Here is a 13071-nt window from a genome sequence, read left to right as displayed (position 1 = left end):
TAATTTTTTAAATTTAACTTTACAGATATATTAAAATTTTATACATGTGTAATATATGTATACTTTAAATTTATATATGGTAGTGGTTTAATTTATATGTTTTTAATTTAATTTATATATGGTGGTAGTGGTCTAGTCACTAAGTTGTGTCCAACTCTTGCTACCCATGGACTGTAGCCCACCGGGCTCCTCTGTCCATGGGATTTCTCAGGCAAGAATACTGAAGCAGGTTGCCATTTCCTTCTCCAGGGGATCTTCCCAACCTAGGGATTGAATCTGGGTCCCCTGCATTGCAGGCAGTCAGTCTCCTGCATTGCAGGTAGATTCTTTACCGAGTGAACCACCAGGGTAGCCCTTCATTTATAAATAAATAAATCTAATATATTTAATTTAAATATGTATTAATTTACACACATCAGCACACACATAATTGTGTTACTTTCTCCATTTGGAATAGCTCTTGTTAAATGCTACAGTAGTACTGATATATTTATTTATGAAGCCTTAACCAAATGATTTACATCTGCAGGTTTGGCCGAAGGGTGAAGACCTAGGCACAGACACACTCGCTTGATTTGATGCTTATTCAGTTCAGTTCAGTCGCTCAGTTGTGTCCAGCTCTTTGCAGTCCCATGGTCTACAGCACACCAGGCTACCCTGTCCATCACTAACTCCCAGAGTTTACTCAAACTCACGTCCATCGCGTCGGTGATGCCATCCAACCATCTTATTCTCTGTCATCCCCTTCTCTTCCCACCTTCAGTCTTTCCCAGCATCAGGGTTTTTCCTGTTGAGTTGGTTCTGTGCATCAGGTGGCCAAAGTATTGGAGTTTCAGCTTCAACATCAGTCCTTCCAATGAATATTCAGGATTGATTTCCTTTGGGATTGACTGGTTTGATCTCCTTGCAGTCCAAGGGACTCTCAAGAGTCTTCTCCAACATCACAGTTCAAAAGCATCAATTCTTTGACTCTCAGCTTTCTTTATAGTCCAACTCTCACATCCATAAATGACTACTGGAAAAACCATAGGTTTGACTAGATGGATCTTTGTTGGTAAAGTAACGTCTCTGCTTTTTAATATGCTGTCTAGGTTGGTCCTAGCTTTTCTTCCAAGGAGCAAGCGTCTTTTAATTTCATGGCTGTAGTCACCATCTGCAGTGATTTTGGAGCCCCCTAAAATAAAGTCTGTCACTGTTTCCATTGTTTGTTTCCCCATCTGTTTGCCATGAAGTGATGGGACCAGATGCCATAATTGTAGTTTTCTGAATGTTGAGTTTTACGCCAACTTTTTCACTCTCCTCTTTCACTTTCATCAAGAGGCTCTTTAATTCTTCTTCACTTTCTGCCATTGATGCTTATTATTTATTAATAAAAATAATATGTGATTAAACTTTAACTAGGGTAATGTCTCTGCTATACATAAATAGATACCCCAGCAACCACACATCTAAACTATAGCTAATAAGGACAAGGTTTTATTCTTTTTTTTTAAGGACAGATGTTTCTTTGCGGCTAAATTAATGTCAGTTTTTGAACCAACTCATACTTTATGAAAAGCAGAACTACTTTAGTTGTTCCTTAATTCAGGCCATTTTTTTACCTCACTTTACACTGTTAATAAGCTTAATTATGTTTTTCAGCATCCAATATAATAAGAAAAAATTGCTACATGATACAGAGAGGCACTCTAATCTTAGTATCACCTACCAGCAAAGAAATACCAGCACACATAAGAACTCTCAAGGCAACTCTCTGTGACTATTTCATATAAGACAAATAGTCTGTCGGACTTCAATAGGTCCTATCTAAACACAATATTTTATTGTATGTTATGAAGAAGGGGGAAAATAGTCATTTCTATAAAGTATCTCTCTGTACATCTGTATGTCTAGATGTATCATATCTGTTGATGGACATTTAGGCTACTTACAGATTTTGGTTTTTTTTTTTTTGCTGTTACTAACAATGCTGCAAAAAACAATTTGCCTTCTATCTTTGTAAACTAGATTTTTATAGTGTGAATTTTTAGAAGTATAATTTCTAAGTTTATGCAATACTTATTTTGACAGATACTACTAAATTTCTCCTTCAAAAGGATTGTACGTTTCCATGACAGTTTTGGTTTGTCCAGATCTTTCATAACATTAGGTGTTATCAAACTTTTATTTTTGAAGTTTACAGCAAAGTCATATATATTCTTTTTCAGCTTTTTTTCCTTCATAAGTTATTACAAGATATTGAGTGTAGTTCCCTGTTCTGTATATTGGGTCCTTGTTTTCCTATTTTATATATTTAGTGTGTATATGTTAATCCCATACTCCTAATTTATCCTCCTCCCTTTCTGCTGACCTACCATCCTCTTTGGTAACCATAAATTTGTTTTCTATGTGTATCTGTTCTGTTTTGTAAATGTTTATTTGTATCAAGTTTTTTAGATTCCACATATAAGTGGTACCAGATGATATTGGTCTTTGGTTTACTTCACTTAGTATGATAATCTCTAGGTCCATCTATGTTACTGCAAATGGCATTATTTCATTCTTGTTTTAATGACTGAGTAATATTTCATTTTATATATATACACCACACATTCATCCATTTTTCTGTCAGTGGACTTTCACGTTGCTTCCATGTCTTGGCTGTTGTGAATAGTGCTGCTGTGAACATTGGGATGCATGTATCTTTTCAAATGAGTTTTCTGTGGATATATGCCAAGGAGTAGGATTCTTGTATCATATGAAAACTCTATTCTTAATTTTTTAAAGAACTTCCATACTGTTTTCCTAGTGGCTACACCAATATACATCCCAACCAACAGTGTAAGAGGGTTCCTTTTTCTCCAAATCCTCTCCAGCATTTATTATTTGTAGACCTTTTGATGAAGCCCATTCTGACCAGTGTAAGGTGATACCTCATTGTAGTTTGGATTTGCATTTTTCTAATGATTAACTATATTGAGCATCTTTTTATGTGCTTTTTGGCCATCTGTATGTCTTTTTTGGAAAAAAGTCTGTTTAGGTCTTCTGCCCATTTTTTGATTGGATTGTTTTTGATATTAAGCTATATGAGTTTGTATATTTTGGAAATTAACCTCTTATTGGTCATAGTTTGTGGATATTTTCTCCCAGTTCATAGTTTGTCTCTGTTTTGTTTATGGTTTCCATCGCTGTGCAGAAGTTTAATTAGGTCCCATTTGTTTATTTTTCTTTTCATTTCCATTACTGTAGGAGACAGATCCAAGAAAATATTGCTACAATTTATGTCAATGAGTGTTCTATTTATGTTTCCCTCTAGGAAACATTTAGGTTTTAGATTTAGATCATTACTCCATTTTGATTTTATTTTTGTATATGATGTTAGTCATCAAACTCTTTGTCAATTTGACATGTGAAAAAAGGGTATCTCGTTTTAATTTCCAATTGTGCAAAGGCTTGAGCATTTATATTTTTCTGTGAATTGTCTTATGTCCTCTGCTCAGTTTTAGAAAAAATTTATTTGTATTTTTAATTGAAGGATAATTGCTTTATAGAATTTTGTTGTTTTCTGTCAAATCGCAACGTGAATCAGCCATAGGTATACATATATCGCCTCCCTTTTGACCCTCCCTCGCATCTCCCTCCCCATCCCACCCATCTAGGTTGATACAGAGCCCCTGTTTGAATTTCCTGAGCCATACAGCAAATTCCCGTTGGCTATCTATTTTACATATAGTAATGTAAGTTTCCATGTTACTCTGTCCATACATCTCACCCTCTCCTCCCCTCTCCCCATGTCCATAAGTCTATTATCTATGTCTGTTTCTCCACTGCTGCCCTGCAAATAAATTCTTCAGTACTGTTTTTCTAGATTCCATATATATGCATTAGTACACAATATTAATTTTTCTCTTTGTGATTTACTTCATGCTGTATATAGACTCTAGGTTCATCCACCTCATTAGAACTGACTCAAATGCATTCCTTTTTATGGCTGAGTAATATTCCATTGCATATATGTACCACAGCTTCTTTATCCATTCATCTGTTGATGGACATCTAGGTTGCTTCCATGTTCTAGCTATTGTAAATAGCACTGCAGTGAACAGTGGGATACATGTGTCTTTTCAGTTTGGATTTCTTCAGGATATATGCCTAGCAGTGGGATTGCTGGGCATATGGTGGTCTTATTCCTACTTTTTTAAGGAATCTCCATATCGTGTTCCGTAGTGGCTATATCAATTTACCTTCTTACCAACAATGCAAGAACATTCCCTTTTCTCCACACCCTCTCCAGCATTTATTGTTTGTAGACTTTCTGATGATGACCATTCTGACTGATGTGAGGTGATAGCTCATTGTAGTTTTTTGTTTTTTTTTTTTTAATTTTATTTAATTTTTAAACTTTACATAATTGTATTAGTTTTGCCAAATATCAAAATGAATCCACCACAGGTATACATGTGTTCCCCATCCTACCATTTCTTTAACAATAAGCGATGTTGAGCATCTTTTCACATGTTTGTTAGCTGTCTGTATGTCTTCTTTGGAGAAATGTCTGTTTAGGCCTTTTCCCACTTTTTGATTGGGCTGTTTGTGTTTTTGGTTCTGAGTTGTATGAGCTGCTTGTATATTTTGGAAATTAATACTTTGTCTGTTGTTTCATTTGCTATGTTCTCCCATTCTGAGGGTTGTCTTTTCACCTTGCTTATAGTTTCCTTTGCTGTGCAAAAGCTTTTAAGTTTAATCAGGTCTCACTTGTTTACTTTTGATTTTATTTCCATTACTCTAGAAGGTGGATCATAGAGGATCTTGCTTTGATTTATGTCATTGAATGTTGTGGCTATGCTTTCCTCTAGAGTTTTATTTTCTGGTCTTATATTTAGGTCTTTAATCAATTTTGAGTTTATCTTTGTATATGGTGTTAGGAAGTGTTCTAATTTCATTTTTTTTACATGTAGCTGTCCAGTTTTCCCAGCACCATTTGTTGAAGAGGCTGTCTTTGCCCCATTGTATGTTCTTGCCTCCTTTCTCAAAAATAAGGTACCCATAGGTACATGGGTTTATTTCTGGGCTTTCTATCTTGTTCCAGTGGTCTATATTTCTGTTTTTGTGCTAGTACCATACTGTTTTGATGACTGTAGCTTTGTAGTATAATCTGAGGTCAGGAAGGTTGATTCCTCCAGGTCCATTCTTCTTTCTCTAGAATCTTTTGGCTTTTCAGGGTCTTTTGTGTTTCCATATGAATTGTGAAATTTTTTGTTCTAGTTCTGTGAAAAATTTTATTGGTAAATTCATATGGACGACATTAAATTGTAGATTGCATTTGGTAGTATAGTCATTTTCACAATATTGATTCTTCCTACCCAGGAACATGGAAAACTCTCCATCTATTTATGTCATCTTTGATTTCTTTCATCAGCGTCTTATAATTTTAGGTGTATATTTCTTTTGTTTCCTTAGGTAAGTTTATTCCTAAATATTTTATTCTTTTTGTTGCAGTGATGAATGGGATTGATTCCTCAATTTGTTTTCCTGATTTTTCACTGTTAGTATATAGAGATGCAGGTGATTTCTGTGTATTGATTTTGTATCCTGCGACTTTACTAGGTAGACGCTTTACTGTCTGAGCTACCAGGGAAGCCCCAAATTCACTGATTAGCTCTAGTAATTTTCTGAAACTGTCTTTAGGGTTTTCCATGTATAGTAGCATGTCATCTGCAAACAGTGAGAGCTTTGCTTCTTCTTTTCTGATCTGGATTCCTTTTATTTCTTTTTCTTCTCTGATTGCTGTAGCTAGAAATTCCAAAACGATGTTGACTAATAGTGGCGAAAGTGGACACCCTTGTCTTGTTCCTGATCTTAGAGGGAATGCTTTCAGTTTTTCACTATTAAGAATAATGTTTGCTGTAGGCTTATCATATATGGCTTTTACTATGTTGAGGTAGGTACCTTCTATGCTCATTGTTTGAAGAGTTTTAATCATAAATGGGTGCTGAATTTTGTCAAAGGCATTTTCTGCATCTAAGATTATCATATGGTTTTTATCTTTCAATTGGTTTATATGGTGTATCACATTGATTGATTTGCATACATTGAAGAATCCTTGCAACTCTGGAATAAACCCAACTTGATCATGGTGTATGAGCTTTTAAATGTGTTGCTGAATTCTGTTTGCTAAAATTTTGTTGAGTATTTTTGCATCTATGTTCATCAGTGATATTGGCCTGTAGTTTTCTTTTTCTGTGTTGTTTTGTCTACTTTTGGTATCAGGGTGATGGTAGCCTGTGGAATGGATTTGGAAGGGTTCCTTCCTCTGCAGTTTTCTGAAAGAGTTTTAGAAGGATATTCATTATTTCTTCTCTGAATGTTTGATAGCATTCTCCTGTGAAACCATCTGCTCCTGGGCTTTTGTTTTTTTGGGGATACTTGTTCACAGCTTCAATTTCAGTGCTTGTAATTTGATTTTTCATAATTTCTATTTTCTTTTTGGATCAGTCTCAGACGATTGAACTTTTCTAAGAATCTGTCCATTTCTTCCAGGTTATCCATTTTATTGCCATGTTTTTGTTCATAATAGTCTCTTATGATCCTTGGTACTTCTGCATTGTCTGTTGTAACCTCTCCTTTTTCATTTCTAATTTTGTTGATTTGATTCTTCTCTCTCTTTTGTTCTTGATGAGTCTGGCTAAATGTTTGTCAACTATGTTTATCTTCTGAAAGAACCATCTTTTAGTTTTATTAATCTTTACTGTTGTTTCTTTCATTTCTTTTACATGTATTTCTGCTCTGATCTTTTTGATTTCTTTCCTTCTGCTAATTTTGGGGGGTGGGGTTTGCTCTTTTTCCAGTTCTTTCAGGTATAAAGTTAGGTTGTCTACTTGATGTTTTTCTTGTTTCTTAAGGTAGGATTGTATTGCTATAAACTTCCCTCTTAGCCCTGCTTTTGCTGCTTCCCATAGGTTTTGAGTTGTGTTTTCATTGTCATTGGTTTCTAGAAATTTTTTTATTTCCCTTTTGGTTTCTTCAGTAACCTGTTGATTATTTAGAAATGTATTGTTTAATCTCCATATGATTGTGTTTTTTTACAGTTTTTTCTTGTAATTGATATCTAGTCTGATAGCATTGTGGTCAGAAAACATGCTTGATATGGTTTCAATTTTTCTTCAATTTACTGAGGTTTGATTCGTGAGCCAAGATGTGGTCTGTTGTGGAGAATGTTCCATGTGTAGTTGAGAAGAAGGTGTATTCTTCTGCATTTGGGTGGAATGCTCTGAAGATATCAGTGAGATTCATCTGTCTAATGTATCATTTAAGGCTTGTATTTCCTTATTAATTTTCTGTTTTGATGATCTGTCCATTGATGTGAGTGGGGTGTTGACCTCTCCTACTATTATTGTGTTACTGCCAATTTCTCCTTTTATGTCTGTTAGTGTCTGTCTTATGTACTGAGGTGCTCCTATGTTGGGTGCATAGATATGTACAGTTATGTCTCCCTCTTGGATTGATCCCTTGGTCATTATGTAGTGTCCTTCCTTATCTCTTGTAGTATTCTTTACTTTAATGTCTATTTTGTCTGATACGAGGATTGCTACTCCAGCTTTCTTTTGCTTTCTATTTGCATGGAATATATTTTTCCTTCCTCTCAGTTTCAGTCTATATGTGTCTTTAAGTCAGAAGTGGATTTCTTGTAGACAGCATATATATGGGTCTTTGTATCCATTTGGCCAATTTGTGTGTTTCAGTTGGAGCATTTAATCCATTTATGCTTAAAGTAATTATTGATATATATGTTTCTGTTGCCATTTTCTTAATTCTTTGGGGTTTGATTTTGTAGATCTTTTTTTCCTCTTGTATTTCTTGACTATATAAGTCCCTTTAACACTTGTTGTAAAGCTGATTTGGTGGTACCGAATTCTCTTAACTTTTGCTTGTCTGAATAGCTTTTGATTTCTCCATCAGTTTTGAATGAGATCCTTGTCGGGTAGTGTAAACTTGGTTGTAGATTTTTCCCTTTCAGTACTTTAAATATAATCCAGCCATTCCCTTCTGGCCTGCAGAGTTTCTGATGAAAGATCAGCTGTGAAAAATATGGGGTATCCCTTGTATGTAACTTATTGCTTTTCCTTTGTTGCTTTTAATATTCTTTGTATTTAATCTTTGTTACTTTGATTAGTGTGTGTCTTGGCATGTTTCTCCTTGGGTTTATCTTGTATGGAGCTCTTTCCCACTCTTGGGCTTAATTGACTATTTCGTTTTCCATGTTGGGGAATTTTCAACTATAACCTCTTCAAAAATTTTCTCATACCATTTCTTTTTCTCTTCTTCTTCTGGGACCCCTATAATTCAGTGTTGGTGTGTTTGATATTGTCCCCGAGGTCTCTGAGAATTTCCTCAGTTCTTTGCATTCTTTTTACTTTATTCTGCTCTTCAGAAGTTATTTCCACCATTTTATCTTCCAGCTCACTGATTCATTCTTCTTCTTTAGATATTCTGCTGTTGATTCCTTCTAGAATATTTTTAATCTCATTAATTGTGTTGTTTGTATGTTTACTCTTTAATTCTTCTAGGTCTTTGTTAATTGATTCTTGCATTTTCTCCATTCTGTTTTCAAGGGTTTTGATCATCTTTACTATCATTATTCTGAATTATTATTATAGGTAGTTTGCCTATTTCCTCTTCATTTATTTGGACCTCTGTGTTTCTAGCTTATTCCCTCATTTGTGCAGTATTTCTCTACCTTTACATTATTATTTATTTTTAATTTATTGTGTTTGAGGTCTCCTTTCCCCAGGCTTTAAGGTTGAATTCTTCCTTCTTTTTGGTTTCTGCCCTCTTCAGGTTGGTCCAGTGGTTTGTGTAAGCTTTGTATATGGTGAGATTTGTGCTAAGTTTTTTTTTGTGTTTCTTCTGATGAGCAAGGTTGAGTAGGTGGTAATCCTGTCTGCTGACGATTGGGTTTGTATTTTTGTTTTGGTTGTTTGAATGAGGTGTCCTGCACAGGGTGCTACTGGTGGTTGGGTGATACCTGGTCTTGTATTCAAGTGGTTTCCTTTGTGTGTGTTCTCACTATTTGATACTCCCTATGGTTAGTTCTCTGGTAGTCTAGGGTTGGAGTTAGTGCTCCCACTCCAAAGGCTCAGGGCTTGATCTCTGTTCAGAAATGAAGATTCCACAAGTGGTTTGTTATGGCATTATGTGTTAGATTAAAACAAATACCTCAATATGAGAAACCAAAGGTGAACCCCAGACAAATGGCAGTTACAAAATCAGGCAAATAATAATTAAAATAATGGAATATACACATATGCATATACATCCATTAGCAAAATCAAAACAGTCCAACAAAAATAAAATACAGTAGATTGACACAGTGAACAGAGCAATCCAAAAGTTATATCTACCAGTTAAGAACAAAACAAACTATAGCACAAACTGGAAAACAAAACTAAAGTAAGGTGCCAAATGAGGAATAAAGCAATGAAAACAAAACTAACAAATATGTTGTGAGGAAAGGAAAGAAAGAAAAGAAAAAAAGAATAGATATGAAAAGTTAAATATAGCTTTAGAAAGATTTACATACATTGAAGATTAACTGCAAGAGTAAAGGAACAGTAGGAAAAGCAAACAAAGGAGTAAATGTAGAAAAAAATAATAGGTTTTTAAAAGTTAAAAATTAAAATTAGAAAAAAAGGTAGAGGAAAGGAAGAAAAAAAGGAAAACTCTGTAGAACTGCAAAAGCCCAACATAGAGGCAGAGGTTTATAACAATAAAAAGTGTGATTGGGAAAAAAAAAAACCAACTTAAAAGCTTAATTAGATTTCATAGTGCCATTAAAATCATAACTACAACAGAGGTGGGAAAAAATAAAAGAAAAATCCAAAAGAAACTACAGAAGTCAAAACATAAGAAGAATAAATGTTTTTCTTGAATCACTTCTGTCAGGGTCCAGTCACAGTCCCCCTTACCCACCTAGGGTACCTTCCAACACTGTGCTGGTCTCTGGACCTGCTGTTGGGGCAGCTCAGATTCTAATCTGGTCTTACTTCTGTGTGTTCTTGCCTCCATTTTGCACAGCTATCAGAACTAGTGTGTTTTCTTTTGTGGGAGCTCTCAATGTCCTTTTACATATTCCGTAGACACAAAGTCTGCCTAGTTGTTCATGTGGATTTAATCTGCAGCTTGTACAGCTGGTGGGAAGTTTTGGGTCTTCTTCCTTAGCCATATTGCCCCTGGGTTTCATTTGTGATTTATTTCCACCTCTGCATGTGGTTTGTCCACAGGGGTTTCCTCCTTAGGCTGCCCTGGAGGACTTGGGTTTGCCCCTGTGAGGGCCAGGTGTGGAGGTGGTGCAGCTGCTTGGGTCGCAGGGTTTCTGGCAGCACCAGGTACTCAGAGGAGTCGGCGACTAGGGCAGCAGGAAATATAGTGCTTCTAAAGAAGGGTATGGAAACCAGTAATGGCCAATACACTCTAGTGTTCTTGCCTGGGGAATGCCCCCTGACAGAAGCCTGGCAGGCCACAGTGCACAAGGTCACAGTGAGTTGAACACGATGGAAACGACCCCACGTGCATAGATGGGAAGACTTTTTTTTTGCTTGTGGCAGCTCTCCCTCAGTGAAGGTTGAGCGTGAAGGTGGCACAGCTACTTGGGTCTCTGGGACCCTGGTGGCACCAAGTCTGCAGGGACACGGACTACCTCAGCCACAGGAGTTATGGCCCTATCAGAGTCTTTTTTCGAGCCTCTGGTAGTTGGCGATCAGAAGCCTTTTTGGCTAGTCTTTCTCCATAGCTCCACCTGTTCAGGCCCTTAGAGGGCTCCCTTTTGGGGTATTTCTTTGTTGATCAGCATGTCAAGGACATAGAAGGCCCCCCCCTGGCTGGGGTCCTACTCTGTAGATTGGTGTGTCCGGCACTTAAACAGGCACCCTGGGTGGAGTCCTACTCTGTTCCATGCATCAGTCACTTAAAGGAGTGCCCTGGGTGTGGTCCTAGTCTGTAGTTCGGTGCGTCAGGTGCTTGATGGGCCAGTCTGTTGTCAGCTGCTGATGTTGGCATGTGTGGAGAGAGAGGCTATTGTGATGGCTACACCCCCTAGTTTGACTTAGCAGTATCAACTTGCTTCCATGGCTGCCTGGCTTTCCTCCACAGTCATTTCCTACCACAATCTCATCCCTCACATCCCCTCGGTCCATCTGTCTGCAGTGAACAACAGCTCTCACCCGGGGATTGCTCCACAATCCCTAAGCTCCAGCTCCCAGCTGCTGCACCTTCTAGGGCACCTGCTTCCCTGTCTGGGGTACATATGTCTGCGGCGAGGACTTCTGATTCTCATTGTATTTAGGTTGCCACATATCAGCTGTTTCACTCTCAGCCTTAAATATTTCTCCTCTGACTCAGACAATTGCCCTGATGTGGAGATCGTACCCCTGCTTCAGTTCCCCCACCCACGGAGGGCAGGTCCAGGCCTAGTACCACTCCTGTTTTTCCCCCTAGTTCCTTCACCCTACCAAGTTTTGCATGGTTCTTTATGTTCTTTTCCACTGGTCGGGTACTCCTGTCCGCTCTCAGCTGGTGGTGTGCACGCACTTGTGTGTCTGAAGATACATTCCTGATGTATCCGTGGAGGGAGAAGTACTCCATGTCCACCTTCTGCTCTGCCGCCTTGTTCTCTCTGTTCAGTTTTGTCTTTTTTTGTTGTATGTTGAGACTATGCATTTTTCGATTTTTTTTCCTTTTGTTGTTTATGTTTGTAAATGATTTTTCCTCTACTGACAAGCTTCTAAAAGGAATTAGGGACTCCCTCAGTGGTCCAGTGGTTAAGAATACCCTTGCCAGTACAGGGGACACAGGTTCAATTCCTGCTCTGGGAAGCCGAGAGGCAACTGAGCCCATGTGCTGTAACTACTTAGCCTGCACTCTATACTCCACATGCCTCAACTACTGGGCTTACGTGCCCCAACTACTCAAGTCTGAGTGCTCTAGGGCCCATGTACTGCAACAAGAGAAGCCACTGCAATAAGAAGACTGCACGCTGAACTGGAGAAAAGCCGGTGTGCAGCAATGAAGACCCAGGGTGGCCAAAAATAAATAAATACATAAAAACTTAAAAAATAAATAAATAAAAGGAATCAGATTCAAATGTAAGGGAGCAAGGGTGCTTTGTGGCATATTGGAAATGCACTATATAGCTGGTCCTTAATTTCCTTGGGTTCTGCATCTGCAGAATCAACCAGTTGTAGATCTAAAAAAATCCATAAAGTTCCAAACAGCAAAATGTGAATTGCCACAGGCTGTTAACTATTTATATAGTATTTGCATTATATTTAGGACTATTTAAATGGCAACACACTCCAGTATTCTTGCCTGGAAAATCCCGTGGATGGAGGAACCTGGGAGGCTACAGTCCATGGGGTCACAGTCGGACATGACTGTGCGACTTCACTTTCACTTTCTTTTTACATAGCATTTATATTAGGTATTGTAAGTAATCTAAGTGAAAGTGCTCAGGGCTTAGTTGCTCAGTCATGTCAGCCTCTTTGTGACTGTGTGGACTGTAGCCTGCTTCTGTCCATGGATTTCTCCAGGCAAGAGTACTGAAGTGGGTAGCCATTCCCTTCTCCAGAAAATCTTCCTGACCAAGGAGTCAAACTCTGGTGTCCTGCATTGCAAGCAGATTCTTTACTGTTTGAGCCACCAGGATGATTTAAAGTATATGGGAGGATGTGCACAGGTTATCTGCAAATATTATGCAGGACTTAATTTTGGTACCCTGGGGTGGGGGTGTTAGGGAATCAATTCCCCATAGGTATGGAGGGCCAACTATATTTTGATCTGGTAGTGATTATTACATGAGTGAATACTTGTGTAAAATTGTATTGAGATTTAATACAAATTTAAGATAGCAAACTTTGCAGTGTCATATATAAAAACTTTTAAAACTGAGATTTAGAACCATATCTCAAAGATGTCTTTAAGATATCTTTGATATCTCACATTTGAACTTCTCTGAAATTAATATGCTTCTTAATGTTGTTGACATGTCATAGTTTAATTGGCAGCATTTTATCTTGATTACAGGTTCAAAAAATAATA

The 13071-nt window shown here is 37.4% G+C and overlaps 1 protein-coding gene across 1 annotated transcript in view; it reads left to right on the top strand.

Annotated features, from left to right (window-relative positions):
* UBA5 (ubiquitin-like modifier activating enzyme 5) overlaps positions 1 to 13071 on the top strand; it is a 33483-nt gene that overhangs the window by 15859 nt on the left and 4553 nt on the right. The gene's annotated exons all lie outside the window — the stretch shown is intronic.

Source organism: Bison bison, unplaced genomic scaffold (assembly GCF_000754665.1).
Source record: "Bison bison bison isolate TAMUID 2011002044 unplaced genomic scaffold, Bison_UMD1.0 scf7180017864119, whole genome shotgun sequence".
NCBI lineage: Eukaryota > Metazoa > Chordata > Mammalia > Artiodactyla > Bovidae > Bison > Bison bison.
Note: the sequence above shows the minus strand (reverse complement) of the source record. Positions and strands in the feature narration are given on the sequence as shown.